Consider the following 18886-nt stretch of genomic DNA (forward strand, 5'->3'; position numbering starts at 1 on the left):
GGTGGGGGTGCAAGGGGACATGAGTGGGCCATGAGTGGGGGCCTGCTAGCAGGTGCCCTGCACTGCTGGGGGGTGGGGGCGCAAGGAGACATGAGTGGGACATGAGTGGGGGCCTGCTGGCAAATGCCCTGCACTGCTGGGGGTGGGGGTGCAAGGGGACATGAGTGGGGGACTGCTGGTAGGTGCCGTGCACTGCTGGGGGGTGGGGGTGCTGGGGGACATGAGTGGGAGCCTGCTGGCAGGTGCCCTTCACTGCTGGGGTGTGGGGGTGCAAGGGGATATGGGTGGGACATGAGTGGGGGCCTGCTGGCAGGTGCCCTGCACTGCTTGGGGTGGGGGTGCAAGGGGACATGAGTGGGGGCCTGCTGGCAGGTGCCCCTCAGTGCTGGTGGGTGGGGTGCTGGGGGACATGAGTGGGGGCCTGCTGGCAGGTGCCCTGCACTGCTGGTGGGTGGGGGTGCTGGGGGACATGAGTGGGGGCCTGCTGGCAGGTGCCCTGCACTGCTGGGGTGTGGAGTGCTGGGGGACATGAGTGGGGGCCTGCTGGCAGGTGCCCTGCACTGCTGGGGGGTGGGCGTGCTGGGGGACATGGGTGGAGGCCTGCTGGCAGGTGCCCTGCACTGCTGGGGGGTGTGGGTGCAAAGGGACATGAGTGGGACATGAGTGGGGGCCTGCTGGCAGGTGACCTGCACTGCTGGGGGTCGGGGTGCAAGGGGACATGAGTGGGGCATGAGTGGGGGCCTGCTGGCAGGTGCCCTGCACTGCTGGGGTGTGTGTGTGCTGAGGGACATGAGTGGGGGCCTGCTGGAAGTGCCCTGCACTGCTGGGGGGTGGGGGTGCAAGGGGACATGAGTGGGGGCCTGCTGGCAGGTGCCCTGCACTGCCAGGGGGTGGGGGTGCAAGGGGACATGAGTGGGGGCCTGCAGGCAGGTGCCCTGCACTGCTGGGGGGTGGGGGTGCAAGGGGACATGAGTGGGACATGAGTGGGGCCTGTTGGCAGGTGTCCTGCACTGCTGGGGGGTGGGGGTGCTGGGGGACATGAGTGGGGGCCTGATGGCAGGCACCCTGCACTGCTGGGGGGAGGGTGCAAAGGGACATGAGTGGCACATGAGTGGGGTCCTGCTGGCTGGTGCCCTGCACTGCTGGGGGGTGGGGTGCAAGGGGACTTGAGTGGGGGCCTGCTGGCAGGTGCCCTGCACTGCTGGGGGGTGGGCATGCTGGGGGACATGGGTGGGGCCTGCTGGCAGGTGCCCTGCACTGCTGGGGGGTGGGGGTGCAAAGGGACATGAGTGGGACATGAGTGGGGGCCTGCTGGCAGGTGCCCTGCACTGCTGGGGATGGGGGTGCAAGGGGACATGACTGGGGGCCTGCTGGCAGGTGCCCTGCACTGATGGGGGTGAGGTGCTGGGGGACATGAGTGGGGGCCTGCTGGCAGGTGCCCTGCACTGCTGGGGGTGGGGGTCCAAGGGGACATGAGTGGGACATGAGTGGGGGCCTGCTGGCAGGGGCCCTGCATTGCTGTGGGTGGGGGTGCAAGGGGACATGAGTGGGGGCCTGCTGGCAGGTACCCTTCAGTGCTGGTGGGTGAGAGTGCTGGGGACATGAGTGGGGGCCTGCTGGCAGGTGCCCTGCACTGCTGGTGGGTGGGCGTGCTGGGGGACATGAGTGGGGGCCTCCTGGCAGGTGCCCTGCTCTGCTGCGGGGTGGGGTGCTGGGGGACATGAGTGGGGGCCTGCTGGCAGGTGCCCTGCACTGCTGGAGGGTGGGGGTGCTGGGGGACATGAGTGGGGGCCTTCTGGCAGGTGCCCTGCACTGCTGGGGGTGGGGGTGCTGGAGGACATGAGTGAGGACCTGCTGGCAGGTGCCCTGCACTGCTGGGAGGTAGGGGTGCAAGGGGACATTAGTGGGACATGAGTGGGGGCCTGCTGGTAGGTGCCCTGTACTGCTGGGGGGTGGGGGTGCAAGGGGACATGAGTGGGACATGAGTGGGGGCCTGCTGGCAGGTGCCCTACACTGCTGCGGTATGGGGGAGCAAGGGGACATGAGTGGTGGCCTGCTGGCAGGTGCCCTGCACTGCTGGGGGGTGGGGGTGCAAGGGGACATGAGTGGGCCATGAGTGGGGGCCTGCTAGCAGGTGCCCTGCACTGCTGGGGGGTGGGGGCGCAAGGAGACATGAGTGGGACATGAGTGGGGGCCTGCTGGCAAATGCCCTGCACTGCTGGGGGTGGGGGTGCAAGGGGACATGAGTGGGGGCCTGCTGGTAGTTGCCGTGCACTGCTGGGGGGTGGGGGTGCTGGGGGACATGAGTGGGAGCCTGCTGGCAGGTGCCCTTCACTGCTGGGGTGTGGGGGTGCAAGGGGATATGGGTGGGACATGAGTGGGGGCCTGCTGGCAGGTGCCCTGCACTGCTTGGGGTGGGGGTGCAAGGGGACATGAGTGGGGGCCTGCTGGCAGGTGCCCCTCAGTGCTGGTGGGTGGGGTGCTGGGGGACATGAGTGGGGGCCTGCTGGCAGGTGCCCTGCACTGCTGGTGGGTGGGGGTGCTGGGGGACATGAGTGGGGGCCTGCTGGCAGATGCCCTGCACTGCTGGGGTGTGGAGTGCTGGGGGACATGAGTGGGGGCCTGCTGGCAGGTGCCCTGCACTGCTGGGGGGTGGGCGTGCTGGGGGACATGGGTGGAGGCCTGCTGGCAGGTGCCCTGCACTGCTGGGGGGTGTGGGTGCAAAGGGACATGAGTGGGACATGAGTGGGGGCCTGCTGGCAGGTGACCTGCACTGCTGGGGGTCGGGGTGCAAGGGGACATGAGTGGGGCATGAGTGGGGGCCTGCTGGCAGGTGCCCTGCACTGCTGGGGGGTGTGGGTGCTGAGGGACATGAGTGGGGGCCTGCTGGAAGTGCCCTGCACTGCTGGGGGGTGGGGGTGCAAGGGGACATGAGTGGGGGCCTGCTGGCAGGTGCCCTGCACTGCCAGGGGGTGGGGGTGCAAGGGGACATGAGTGGGGGCCTGCAGGCAGGTGCCCTGCACTGCTGGGGGGTGGGGGTGCAAGGGGACATGAGTGGGACATGAGTGGGGCCTGTTGGCAGGTGTCCTGCACTGCTGGGGGGTGGGGGTGCTGGGGGACATGAGTGGGGGCCTGATGGCAGGCACCCTGCACTGCTGGGGGGTGGGGTGCAAAGGGACATGAGTGGCACATGAGTGGGGTCCTGCTGGCTGGTGCCCTGCACTGCTGGGGGGTGGGGTGCAAGGGGACTTGAGTGGGGGCCTGCTGGCAGGTGCCCTGCACTGCTGGGGGGTGGGCATGCTGGGGGACATGGGTGGGGCCTGCTGGCAGGTGCCCTGCACTGCTGGGGGGTGGGGGTGCAAAGGGACATGAGTGGGACATGAGTGGGGGCCTGCTGGCAGGTGCCCTGCACTGCTGGGTTGTGGGGGTGCAAGGGGACATGAGTGGGACATGAGTGGGGGCCTGCTGGCAGGTGCCCTGCACTGCTGGGGGGTGGCGCTGCAAGAGGACATGAGTGGGACATGAGTGGGGGCCTGCTGGCAGGTGCCCTGTACTGCTGGGGGTGGGGGTGCAAGGGGACATGAGTGGGGCATGAGTGGGGGCCTGCTGGCAGGTGCCCTGCACTGCTGGGGGGTGTGGGTGCTGGGGGACATGAGTGGGGGCCTGCTGGAAGTGCCCTGCACTGCTAGGGGGTGGGGGTGCAAGGGGATATGAGTGGGGTCCTGCTGGCAGGTGCCCTGCACTGCTGGGGGGTGGGGGTGCTGGAGGACATGAGTGGGGGCCTGCTGGCTTGTGCCCTGTACTGCTGGGGGGTGGGGGTGTAAGGGGACATGAGTGGGGGCCTGCTGGCAGGTGCTCTGCACTGCTGGGGGGTGGGGGTGCAAGGGAACATGAGTGGGGGCCTGCTGGCAGGTGCCCTGCACTGCTGGGGGGTGGGGGTGCAAGGGGACATGAGTGGGACATGAGTGGGGGCCTGTTGGCAGGTGTCCTGCACTGCTGGGGGGTGGGGGTGCTGGGGGACATGAGTGGGGGCCTGCTGGCAGGCGCCCTGCAATGCTGGGGGGTGGGGTGAAAGGGGACATGAGTGGGACATGAGTGGGGTCTTGCTGGCTGGTGCCCTGCACTGCTGGGGGGTGGGGGTACAAGGGGACTTGAGTGGGGGCCTGCTGGAAGGTGCTCTGCACTGCTGGGGGGTGGGGGTGCTAGGGGTCATGAGTGGGGGCCTGCTGGCAGGTGCCCTGCACTACTGGGGGGTGGGGGTGCAAGGGGACATGAGTGGGGGCCTGCTGGCAGTTGCCCTGCACTGCTGGTAGTGGGGCTGCAAGGGGACATGAGCGGGACATGATTGGGGGCCTGCTGGCAGGTGCCCTGCACTGCTGGGGGGTGGGGGTGCAAGGGGACATGAGTGGGACATGAGTGGGGGCCTGCTGGCAGGTGCCCTGCACTGCTGGGGAGTGGGGGTGCACGGGGACATGAGTGGGGGCATGCTGGCAGGTGCCCTGCACTGCTGGGGGGTGTGGGTGCAAGGGGACAAGAGTGGGGGCCTGCTGGCAGGTGCCCTGCACTGCTGGGGGTGGGGGTGCAAGGGGACATGAGTGGGGGCCTGCTGGCAGGTGCCCTGCACTGCTGGGGGATGGGGGTGCTGGGGGACATAAGTGGGGGCCTGCTGGCAGATGCCCTGTACTGCTGGGGGGTGGGGGTGCAAGGGGACATGAGTGGGACATGAGTGGGGGCCTGCTGGCAGGTGCCCTGCATTGCTGGGGGTGGGGGTGCAAGGAGACATGAGTGGTTGCCTGCTGGCAGGTGACCCTCAGTGCTGGTGGGTGGGGGTGCTGGGGGACATGAGTGGGGGCCTGCTGGCAGGTGCCCCTCAGTGCTGGTTGGTGGGGGTGCTGGGGGACATGAGTGGGGGCCTGCTGGCAGGTGCCCTGCACTGCTGGTGGGTGGGGGTGCTGGGGGACATGAGTGGGGGCCTGCTGGCAGGTGCCCGGCACTGCTGGGGGGTGGGGGTGCTGGGGGACATGAGTAGGTGCCTGCTGGCAGGTGCCCTGCACTGCTGGGGGGTCGGGGTGCAAGGGGGCATGAGTGGGGGCCTGCTGGCAGGTGCCCTGCACTGCTGGGGGGCGGGGGTGGAGGGGGTCATGCGTTGGTGTTCAGTAGTGCAAGCTGACATGTGGCTTGCCTGGGGGGCATGCCCATGGTGGATGGGCTGCCTGCGGGACATGAAGTCCCCTGTGGTGTGGGCTGCCTGCAGGGGCCGTGGAGGGTGTAGAGGAAACACCTGGGAGGACCCACACTGCCAATTCACGTGTAGGACTCCCCTGCACCCCAGATATACACGTACCCACTCGCACAGGGCCTGTCGCGTGTGATACTTCCCGCGCACCCCCGAAATACACGTACCCCGCTCGGCCAAGGCCAATCACGTGTGAAACTTTGCGCGCACCCCAGATTTACACGTACCCAGGCCAATCGCTTGTGAGACTTCACGCGAACCCCAGGAATACATGCACCCCACTCGCACAGGGCCTATCGTGTGTGAGACTTCCCGTGAACCCGAGATTCACATATACCCAGGCCAATTTGCGTGTGCAACTTCACGCGAACCCCAGGAATACACGCACCCCACTCGCACAGAGCCTATTGCGTTTGAAACTTCCTGTGAACCCGTGGAATACACGTATCCCGCTCCCCCAGGCACGATCACGTATAGAACTTCACGCGCACCCCTGAAATACACATACCCCGCTCCCCAGACGCGATCGCGTGTAAAACTTCCTGCGCACACGGAAATACACGCACAAGCACATTTTTCACATAGCGGTTGTCGCTGTTTGTCACGTACCCCTTTGCACGTCATTTGTCGTAGGGGGCCACAGTATGGGACATTCATCAGAGCTGTATATTCGTGCTTTTTGTTAGCGCACATTTTGGCGCACATTTTTTTCCAGCGCAGGGACGCTACCGCCTGCCTTCGTGTGGCGAACAGGTTTGGGTCAGTGCACGTCTTTGCCCGTGCGCTGGTTTGCCCTATTCGATTCCATGAATACGTGTTGTAGGCGAGCGTATGGGCGTTCCGCGCACTTGCCTCCTGTACTTCCCCCATGACGCCCACATTTTCACAAGTTGTTCCCCATTCCGAGTGTTCCGCCCCGTGTTCCGCCTACTTTTGTTATGTGCTTCAGCACACATCCCGGATTTTACTCGCGCACGGACTTCCATGAATAGATGTGCGCTGGTTTCCCTGCGATATTCGCACTTGCCCTGTGATTTTCGCTCTTTCAGTGCGAATCGCACACTTTCGCAGGCTTGTGCCGAAATTTTCGGCACACATTAATTCCATGAATCGGCCTGTAAGGGTGCACTGGTAAAAACCTATGGAATTTACTGAAAACACTTATTTGAAGGGACTTTATAGTTAGGTTGCACTAATAAAAACCTATGAAATCCAGTGAATAAACTGTGTTAAAGGGACATTATGGTTAAGTTGCACTAATAAAAACCTATCAAATTCAGTGAAAAAAACATTGTTAAAGGGAACATTATGGTTAAGTTGTACCAATTTAAAAACAATGACATTCAGTGAAAAAAACGCTCTTAAGGTATGTTATGGCAAATCCGCAAATCCATTGAAATTCGCCAGTTATGGTAAGCTAAGCAACCATAACTCGCACCAGCACATGCACTACTAAGACCTATGCCCAGGACATCAAAGATGATATGACAAATGTCATTGATATGCTTACAGTCAACAAAGTCTCAAAAACGTTGTTAGTACACATCACAAATAAAAGTGGGGCAATACTGCATCCATGGCATACTGACAACAGGAGATGATTCAGTAACCAAGTCTCCAGACCCCCACCTAACCAAGATTTTAATTTGCAAATTCTGAATGGCCAGTTGAAGGAGCATTGGGAGGGACAAGTTTCCTAATATAGACCTCTGTTTTGGTCTAGGCATTGCATTAACTGCTGTTTGAGGGTTGACAAATATATCAAAATGTAGAACTCTTAATCAAACACATGTTTGGATTAGCAAATAATATCTGAAGACTTTGCCAATAGTGCTTGCTTCTTTGTTGAAGCCAGCTGTTAAATGTCAAATTACATCATGTTCAATATACCAATCATCAAGTATGTAAAGGGTGACTTTGCCATAAACATTGGATAGGGCATTCAACTGCGAGACTGGCCTGCAATTTAGAGGATCCTCCTTATCACCCTTTTTAAATATTGTAACTATAAATTGACTTTTCACAGATGCAGGTTATGTTGAGTGTTTATTGAACACAATAAAATGTTTCACCAGAATTGGAACACAGATAGTTAACTCCTGCTTGAATAGATCTGTGGATACACTTGCTGGACCAGCTGCATTCCCTGATGTATGGGCTTCAAAAGGTACTTAAGCTTCACCAACTGAGTAAACCAATAGGACAAGTGGCGAGCTACTGATTGTGTATAAGAGTAATGTTTTCCTGATGAGGAAAAAGGCACCTCCAAAAGGGTGTTATAAAGTTTTTTTAAAGTATTGAAAAAATCCCTCAGTGAAAATATATTCATTAGGTCTGTTCAATGTCCCAGAATTCACAAGACCTCTGCTTGGTCATGGAATCCAGGAGTTCCTCCGAAATTCCATATCCGACCTGACTTATTCTTTTTTTTAACACCATTGGCTTATAGCTGAATCTCAGCTTGAAAATGGCCATGATATATCTAAGTTCAGAATCGCTTAAAACATTGAGTTGTCTTTTTTGGAAGCCTTACAACAATTATCAGTCTAGGTTGACACATGATGCTTCACAGATCTTGCTATTCTTTATGGATGTTATTGCATCCTAGGCTGCACACAGTAATGACACATGAGACAGTGGCTTCAATATAGGGCTGTTTATTGATTACAGCAAATAATTAATGTAATTTTAGTATATATCATTAACAATAGTAGTCATCAATAACAGTCACTGGTTCATCCATCCATCATCCTGCAAGGTCTCTCACTCAAATGCTGCTCTCTGGAGCACTCATCTGTCCACCAGATGGATGTTCTATGATGTCACAGGCATGCCTCAGGAGGAAGGGGAATGCAAGACACAACACATCCTCTCCCCTTATAGCAAAGGTATCACACAGTTATGCAACCCATTAACATGTAACTTTCTGTTAAAACAATACAACCTGAGCAGAACTTCCCATGACCAGTTGAAACAGAGAACTGAAAATTTTAAACAATTCCACTATGCAGATTCCGCAGAAACTGCACTGGGAAAATCCTCCTTGACCAGACGCTGCTGCTTCCTTCAATTAATTCAATCACTGTCACCTTCCATAGTAGCACAACAGTCAACATGCATAATAATATGCACTGGTGACCCTGTAGTGTCACCCTTATAAAATGAATCTTTGGCCACGCCCACCGCACAATTTTTAACAGTGCAATTTTTCATGCACTGGTGCACCCGTGGTGTCACCTTGTAAAACAAATATGTGGCCACACCCACAGCACAGTTTTGTAATGGTACAATTACATATGCACTGGTGCACCCATAGTGTCACCTTGTAAAACAAATCTGTGGCCACCTTCATAGCACAATGTTTTAATGGTACAATTTTTCTCACACTGATGCACCCGTGGTGCCACCTTGTAAAACAAATAATAATAATTTAGCATTTATATAGTGCTGCAAACCCTCAGGTATCTGAGCGCTGCTTATTATTACCCACAGTGTGCTCCGAAGGATTAAAGGCTGAGTTTGGCCCTGTCGGGCTTCGAACCTGCATCAGCAGGCTCCGCCTGATTGTTAAAATGAGTGCTCTACTCATTGTGTCATGCCCACAGCACAATGTTTACATCAATGTACAATCAAGTACATATGCACTATTCCCTCAAGAGTGCTATGCAAAAGTGTGCATAGTATATTGCTGTAAAAACGTGCTTGAGGCACAACTAATGGTGTATATGCTGACTGAACATCAGTGCATTGTAATGCACAGGTGGATATGTGCCACTTTAAATTACGTGCTCAGAGCTCAACTATGCAACACTTTTTAGGTACATATTTTCTCAATACCAATCGGTTTCTGCTCATAATCTTTGAGCCTAATTTTCAATCATTTCAAAAAGAACATGCACCTTTTTATCTTTCATGTCATTTTTAAACACCTGTATCAACTATTTAAAATAATTGTTTAGCTAACTTCATAATTTCACTTCGTATACGTAATGCATTCTTGTAATCGTTGTCATCATTAGAGAATCTGTTTTCACAAATGTAAATATATATATATTCAGTAAAAAAACGTTGTTCAAGGAACGTTATGGTTCCAGGTAAAACCGAAAACCCCCAGAAATGTGCCCGTTATGGTAAGCCAAGCAACCATAACTCGCGCCACCACCGTGCACTGCTAAGACTAACACAGAGGACATCAAACATGACATCACAAATGTCATTGATGACATCAGTGATGACATCACAGTTCTGTTTTCCTCTTTTTGTGTGCACTGACATAAGTAGGGCAGGTGGTTTTCATCACTAACAGCCAGCAACTAAACATGCAAAAGGTACTATGTTTGTAGATCTTACATTTCTCAAATGTTGTTAAACGGCTTTCCTTAGGTTGCATGCACATCAAATGATATATATACAAAAGAGAAGAACGAAGCCTGAAATACAGCAATCATTTCCGTGCATGAAGTTAATTAGTGAGGTTATGAACACTGTCTGGTAATAGTTCTGGTATTTTGCTTACTTTACTTTCCCTGCACATACTCGTATTTGTATGCATTGTAGTCTCGTTATGGTTTGTGTGTAGTAGAACAATTATGCAGTAAGGGAGGCATTGTTAGGTACTTATTATATGTTTCACACTATCCAAAACTCTGAAATGAAACCATTCATCATTTTAGTAACCAACATGGAAGGTTTTGAATATTGCACCTCTATGGTGCATGCTGCAGAGAATGCTTACGTGGGTACATGAGTGCGTTCAGGTACTAGAAAGAACTCAATAATGCAATAGTGTGTATAGCAATGCAGTGCTTAATAAAGTATTTGCTGAATGATAGTTCTTCCAAAGATCTCTACATTTTTTTCCAACATTACAATGACAATCCTGTGTGGAGGCTGTGCATGAAAACTAAATGCACATGTGATGTCATCGCTGATGTCATCAATGACATTTGTGATGTCATCTTTGATGTCCTGGGTGTTATTATTAGCAGTGCACGGTGGTGGCATGAGTTATGGTTGCTTAGCTTACCATAACTGGCGAATTTCTGGGGGTTTTCGGTTTTACTGAGAAACGTAACGTCCCTTGAACAAAGGTTTTTGTTACTGATTTTCATAGGTTTTTAGTAGCGCAACTTAACCATAATGTCCGTTTAACAAAGTTGTTTTCACTGAATATAAATATAGATAATGTAAATGTGACAAATGCTTACTAAGACTTCCTTACCATACATTTATATAACATAGAAAATACTAAACCCCTGCCCCACTAGTGATTTTGATGTCTGAGACTGTGCGCATGTCCAAAGGTGCACGCGGTCACCATCAGCACTATCCAAAAACTTAGAGGGTATCTTCCATTATTGTATCATACAATAAAAAAAAACACAAACATATTAAAAAAGCACCACATAAATACATTACATTTCATAATAAATAAAAAGTGGAAACTGTATATGTAACACACCAACCATCCACTTAAGTTGCATTTCCAGTATAATGGAAAATACCAAAACAAAATAAATATGCCTCCAACTGAATTACCTCACAGAAACTGCACAGCAAGAAGCAAGAGCATTCTTACACACCAGTAACAACAAATGTTTGTAGAAAAGTAGTAAGTACACTACATTTATTTCATATACTTATACATTTTCTGTATTATGTACACTAAAACTAACATTTACTTCTTTTAAAACAGAAATGTCCAGTACTTTGGAATGGGTGGAAGAGAATTTCCCACGAGTAGAGGTGAGTGAAGAGTGTGATAATAATGGTAGACATAACATTTCTCTATATAAGCCAATTAATAACTATTACTTTATATGTACTTAACACATTTTTTTAACAGACCAGACAACCAATGAAACTAATATACCAAAAGAGATAATAGAAGATCCTCTCAAATGAATGAAACTGAAAATTGATTTATTACTACCTCACTTCAACCAACTAAAAGACTGCATTGTGGACCACATTAAGGAAAACATTAAATACCACTGTCCCACATGTACCTGTTCCCCCTCTCCATGTCCTAGCCAATTATCTCCAAACCCTCCCCACCAAGAAAAACGGTACAATGAAACTTCCATCCCTTGCCCCCCTCCCATACATCATGTCCAACCCCTAATTCCCCAATATTTGTTTCAGTATCTGCTTCCCCCTCTCTTTCCAAATTCTTCTATGTTGAACAATAATAAAATGTTAACTGTGTTCTTAGTATATACCTGTGTCATATATTTTTTTTAAAGCAGTCAGGGTGTCCGCGGACAGCGCGGCTGTCCGGGATGTCCCCAAATACCCAAACTGGGGATGTCCCAAGGACACTATACCTGTCTGTACTGTCCGTAATAAAAAATTGGAGGTGTCCTTAGAACACACAAGATGTCCGCCTGTCCTTATGTAAACAAAATGGGTGTGTCCTAAGGACAATATACCTGTTCATACTGTTCATAATTGAAATGCCTATGTCCTCAGAACACACAAGATGTCTGCCTGTCCGCAAAGTTTTGATGCACATTTATTTTATTTGGGGAGTTCAACATTGTTCATAGAACACCCGCACATGCGCATCACACACTTGGGTTCTATGAACATCGCACCTCTCCGCAACTGTCCGCCGCATGTGTGTCGCACTTTTAATTAGTTCGGAGACCCGAACACTGTCCGCATAACATCCGCGCACATGCGCACAACCGGCACTACGCATTTGGTGTCCTGTAGACAGCTGTCGCATTTGCGAACGTGTCCGTGATATCATCATGTGACCGTACCCACGCTGAGCATCTGTCCTTATTTCAGGACACTGTCCAGGTCCACGAACATTTAAAAAATTGCTTTTTAAGCAATCGAGTCATTTTACAGTAAAAGTTCGCCATTGCACATGTCCCAGACAATGTCCCTAACGATCTACTTACTTTTTTGAACTTTTTGAGCCCGTTCTTGGTGTTCGAACGTGTTCGGGGATGACGCTGGTGTCTACGAAACACGCACCAGCACCCCTATAAAAGGCCACACCCCAGATCTGATCCTCATTCTGCTTTTGGATTTCCAAGATTTACAACAGGACAATTGTGCAAGTTGCTGTTCTTGGTTCCTGCTTCCCGTTCCTGTTTATTAACCTTCCAGATGGCATCCCAAATTTCTTCTGCTGCTACTGCCTCCGCATCAGCACCACCACCCCCTCCACCACCACCACATCCCCAAGGGCCTGCAGAGGTGAACAGGTGTGAGGATGCAGAAGAGACGGACGAAGAGGATGAAGAGGATGAGTTAGTGGAAGTCCCTACTACTAGCACTCATCGTAAGTCTTGGGTGTGGTGGTTATTTACCACCATTGATGGAAAGTCAAAGCTCATGCAAACAAGGTGATCTGCACTCAATGCCGCATGGTGCTGAGTCATGGCAGGCCTGGTTCGTATAGCTATTGTACTACATCAATGAAGCAACACCTAAAGTCGTTCCACAATGTGGCTATTCGTAAGGTAGTACCCTGCCATAAATGTAGTAGGTTAACTTCCTCTACAGCATCCTCTGTTTCCGCTCCTGCCACCACAAGAGACACTCATGTGGGACTCCAGCTGCTCACAGGCCATTCATGATGCTGTTCACCCTTACCTTTCGAGGGTCACAATATTGTGCATGTACTGCGATGCAGTACTCTGCAGGGGGGAGTGCTTTCGAGACTGCGGTCAAAGAGCACCAGAAGAACTGCTACCTACCTAAGTAAGGCCCACCCTACATCTTCCTCTCTCCACCTGCCCTTTCTTATCCCCATTGTTGATGTCTCTTCCTTACCCTCCTGGCCCCTCCTTTCCTTCTGTGTCATGTTTAAAAAAAAACAAAAAATATAAAATAACAAAAACCAAACAAAACAAAGGCTCTTTTCACAGCCGCCTTTCACAGTAAAAAAATAGAAGTGACAAATAAATAGTGCAGGGCCCTGTACATTTTTTAGATGTCCGCGGACAGTCCGCAGACATCTAAAATTTTGGGATACTGCCCTATCAGAACCATTGCACTTTTCTCTGGGAGGAAGTGTTGGCTCTGAAAAGAGTCATTTTTTTTTGTGTTTCAAAAACTTCAAATGGTCAACACCTACTGCAAAATGGATTGCTCTAATTCCAAAAAAAGTTGCAATGCACTTTGTATATTTCGCAGAAAAATCTGATTGCCAACTTAAGTAAGATGTACTCCATCTCTGCAAAATATGTGTGTGCTACAAAACATAATGTTTTCATTCTCAAAAGAGGACACACCAACATTTCTCAAAAAGGCACAAACAACCTTGTTAACATTGCTCCTTGCTTTCTCCATTTGTGGACCAAATGAAAAAGAACGCAGCCACATTTGTCTTTGCGCAATACAGGAACAAATTACTCTGGAGTTTGGATACATGTCCATGACTTTTCCAAGTCCTTCTTTCATTGCAAATTGCAAAGAGATTCCAGACACGTGTCCTAAACTGTTACCTCCCCAATTAATAATAATAATGTCTGGATGACGCTGTGTCACCAAAGAAGCACAGAGAGGTACCAAATCCACCCACTTCATTCCACTTCCACATGTGAGAATCCAAGATGTGCAGCCACTCCACAGCGACCTGCATGCACCTCCAACAAATTTATCCATGAATCTCCCAAAATCAGAACAATCTGCTTTCTGAGACACACAGCCATAGCTATCTGCTCTTCTATCAGAAAAAAGACCAACTGACAAACTCTCTCCTTATACAACAAACAACCGCGCAGTCCGCGGACAAATTGAAAAATCTGAGATTAAGGGATGAAAAATTAATTAGTGTGCCCCATTTCCCCTTTGAGGTTGGCTCTGAAAAGCGCCTTTTTGTTCATTTTATTTTGCAGATATTCAGAAACACTTTTTATTTTCTATTTTTTTGTTTTTTTTTGCTTATTTTCCTCCAAGATTTTTCACATTAGCTTCTCCAAAGCAACCCTTACGTTCCAAAACAGCATGGCATTTCCCATAATAGATAAAGAAATGCCATCTTCCTTAAAGTAATTGACATTACCAGAGTCAATGGAGTCATTGTCGCAAAAAAAAATGCCAGATCTAGTCATAAAAGCAAACATGCCTCGGTTGACTAAACACCTAGCAACATTTTGCTGAGGACAAAAAACAGAACTATTGTCCCATATTGCCCTAGGTGTCAACCCAGAAAAAATAACTGTGGCATTTGCAAGGACGTTCATGATTTCCTGAAGCAAATTTATCAAATCTTGCAACAAAGTAGGGCCACTAACATAGCCAAATGCACAGCACCACAGTGTAGGACAACTACACGTGGACTATGAAACCTAGCCACATCCTGAAAAACTACTAGAATTGCCTGAAAATTCAAATCAGGCACAGTGCTCCACACCACATCGACTCCTTTTGTGTCAAAATGGTTAGCCACATTTATAGATTTTGCATACTGCTCCAACCCATTCACAAACATATCTCCAACCACCAACACCCTGAATTTCTGCACCTCTGCCATCTTCACTACACACAGCCTCTCTCAATACGAAGCAGAACCTCAATATCTGATTGGCTAATGCTCAAAATACACTCCCACTTCATGCTCTGAAACCCCGGATGTAGCATGCCCTGTCTCTGAACAGCCGCGCTGTCCGCGGAGCACATAAGTAACACTGAGGGCAGCCCTTCTACACTTTCCACTGCACTCTCCGCACCATTTCCTCATTGGCTACTATTAAGCAGTCACACAATCATCCATCAATCACATCCAAGAACTTTACATCTAACTCTGTCATCACAGATCAGCACTTTAGATGTACTATTGACCACTCCCAGTACAATTCGGCTGTGACTGAAAAGAACTTACAGCAAGAAGTACTATAAAACTTCCCAAGATTTCCACTTACAGATTGATGTACATCACATGCATGAACACAGACTAAAGGTATGAATATTTTCTACACAGTATATGTACACCTCTTCTAGAAATACAATACATCCCGCTAGCATAGCTCAGCGGCAACATGCGCGCATTGAAAGCAAGACGACACAAAGCAACACAGATTCGAACCCCGGGTCCGCGCTTAGAAACCTCTGGGTGTTTAAGCGCATTATAAATACACAACCAAGACAAAATATTTACGCAACTAAAAAACAAACCTTTCCTGTATCAGCGCCTCGATGCCCGTAGGCTGTGTAAGTGCTTTAAAAATGTAAAACAAAATAAATAAAAATATGAACAGAGTAAATGCTGCTGACCCTGTATAAACTGTAAAATAAAGTTAATGTCATTTCTCACACCTGCTATGATGAAGTGTTACTTGCAAAGCTTTCAGCTCTCCAATTTTTTGTTTACACACACACCTATCTAAAAAAAATATTGTTTCATATTATAAGATGTGAAAAATAACAGTATAATAATGAAAAAGACTGTCCACTGTGTTATAAAATTACACACAGCCAGGATGAGTAAATACATTTTCATTCAAGCACACACACAGAAAATATCATTAGAAAGGCACCCAGATCAAACAACACCACAGCCTCTATATCAAATCCTTATGCTTTATTACCAACACCTGCACAAAGGCATACATTGAATGCTTTTATGTACAATCCCTGCCATTTACCCTGTAAAAAGAGCACAACATGCATATGATTATTTCTTTTATCTCTTAACAGTCATCAACATAACATTAACAAAACAAGTGTGCTCTATACGTTTACTATTAGACTCATTCAAAAAACATATTCAACTAACAGATTCTAAATAACATATACAGGATGCACACAGGCAAATAATAGTGCAAAACAATGTCTACATTAACAAAACTGTTATAAACAACACATATGCACTAAACTCTTTCTTGTACACTTTCAGTGAACACCACTCTCCTGAAAAGCAGCAGCGTCTGAAGTACGAAAAAGGATTTAGAAGAAACCTACTCTTTCCATACAAAAAAGTAAGTACAAAACTAACATAATGTTCTAACTGTTACTCAAACACACTAGCATTTTAGTGTTGTAGAAGAAACAAATATATTAACCCTTTACCATTAGATGTACTATTAGTGCTTCCCCTTGCCAGCTACATACTTTATATTGTCATCTGAAGCCTAGTATATTAACACACAAATACAAGAATAGCCTCCCAACTTGATGCACCTGCCCATTGCACAATAACACACCTCCACAATCATACTTACCATCATACTCAGATACTCATGCACAAAGTATGCATACACTGTACAACAGCCCAACCCACACTTTCTTTTTTTTTCTCCAACAGACCTCAAAGAATGCCTACCAAAATGCAACTCCATAGAAAGCAACACAGAAGTAGATCAAATCAAAATAAAAGGGTCCAAAATAAGCATCCATCTATAGCAGATTTTGTACAAAAGGTTCAAACAAAACAGCTAATGCAGTCATTAAGCGAAACAAAACAAGCTTCCAGTACAGAAACTTTCCCTCCTCTATCAAAATGTAAAACCAAACAGAAAGTGATTAACAAGACTTCAGCTACCATTACTCCTAACACTGGACCTATACATTTCGATTTAGTGACAAGTATGCATTCCGAAAAAAATGTTTTACAATAAATGTACCGCCACAGAGTCCTTCAGAACCTTTTAAAAACAGGAGAGAAATCATGCACAACCCTTACAACCTACCGTAGAAAATTAATCTTAGAAGCTCTCATAAGTAAGTTATTTATCTTAGTTTTAAACAGGATGAACCACTAACAAAAGTAACTACTAAACTACAAAAAAGACTTCTCAATAAACGGAATATCACCAAAATTAGCTTCTTAAACATCTGTGGAGGGGAATGGAGTCACACCACCACCACAGAACCATATTTTAATGAAGAAGCATATAAACAAAAGAAAACAATCCTAATTGCGATACATAGCAGTGGACGAGGGTATGAAAAACTTAATAACACCCTTATGGAACAAGAAACTCTGCTCACAAAAATATCCCCAGAAAACTCAGTATCACCTCCCCAATCTCCTGAACCATTGCCAAAAATTCTTTCATATCTTTACACCAGTTCTTCAATCAGTATGTAAAAAGCAAAAACAAATTCAAAATGAAACTATTACAAAATATGGATGCCTGTCCAGTGCACAAATACAGAGGACTGCAAGAACATTCATCAGCCTGCATTTCAGGCTCTATTTGCGAAAGCACCTTCCATCATATAAAAATGATATCAACACATCATTCAACTATAACAAATGCATTCCAAAAATTCTACCATGCTAAAAGTCCTGCGTTAGCACTAGCCAACTTAAATAACAATCTCCTACGTGGTACAGCAAAACAACTACTTGAAGAAATAGACTATATCCAGAGAAAATATTTGGGAATTAAAAGCCACTTACCAAATTAAATAGATGTACAACAAACTAGCAACTACTGTACAAATAGCAACCTTCTTTAACACATACAAAAAAGAAATACTAAAGTTTAAAAGAACCTCCGCTGAAGTACCAAACCATGTGTGTGTGTGTGTGTTGCCGCAGGACTTCTTATAAAAGTACCACAAAAACTATAGACATAACTTACAAAATAGAAGACAATGATGATTCAAAATCATTCCAATTAGATGTCTACCTTATAGCAGAAAACAAATATGACATTACTGACCCCTTTATACTTTGCAATTACTGTACTGCAAAACTTGACAGCAACCAAACACCTTCACGTGCTATCACAAATAACTTGGAATTGTTCCCAGTACCAAAACCCCTGCAACAACTAAATTTATATGAGAGCAGCATAATTCAAACAGTGCACCCATTTCAAGCAACAATACGCCTCCAACCAAAAACAGTGAAATTGCCTCCCTCTGAATTAGTCAAAGGCATTTGTGGCAAAGCAGTTTATTTACCATTAGATCTCACAGAAAATGTACACACTCAACATCCAAAAGATCAATCTTTAATTGTGTTATTAAATGGCGTACCTACAAAAGACAAAAAAAATGGAAACAACTCCTGTACTTACATAAAGTTAGACAAGCCCTGCAATATCTAAAAAACAACAATGAATACTAAAAAGAAATTAATATTGAAGAAAACCTGAGAGAAGCTATAGAAATAATTCAAGAGTCACCAGAAACTGGTCAATTTGAACTTCTAAATCCTACTACAGAATCCAATATTTTAAACCATTATACAATTCATCCTTTACACTCTAAAGACACTATAGATGATGCACTTGAAACTTACCAAATGTGACAAGCCAAAGGATCTCCAATCAGCATATGGGAAAAAAGTATAGAAGCGTGGGTCTTTCTGCTACTCTTTCCTACTGGAAAAGGAGGAAGGTACGATGATAGACCCACACAGATAACAGCATCAGAATATCGCTCTCTACGAATGTCTTGTGACCACCCCAGATTCAGGCAAAATGTGGAATACATATTCCACCTTCTCTTTGAAAGTGAACTAGCAACTCTATGCTACGGAGTTGCACACACATTATAATCAGGTACCCATTTTCAAAATATGTCAGTTATGCAATTATTACAAAAAGTGCAAGAAAAAGATGGGGTTTTACAGTCAAGTACTACAAATCTTTTAGCAAACATGCATGGTACAAAAGAATACTGGTTCTGACGTCTTGGAGATGTACGCTGTATGATAAGAAACTTTGGCCCACT

This window comes from Ambystoma mexicanum, chromosome 9, assembly GCF_040938575.1.
Source record: "Ambystoma mexicanum isolate Mex_15411 chromosome 9, UKY_AmexF1_1, whole genome shotgun sequence".
Taxonomy (NCBI): domain Eukaryota; kingdom Metazoa; phylum Chordata; class Amphibia; order Caudata; family Ambystomatidae; genus Ambystoma; species Ambystoma mexicanum.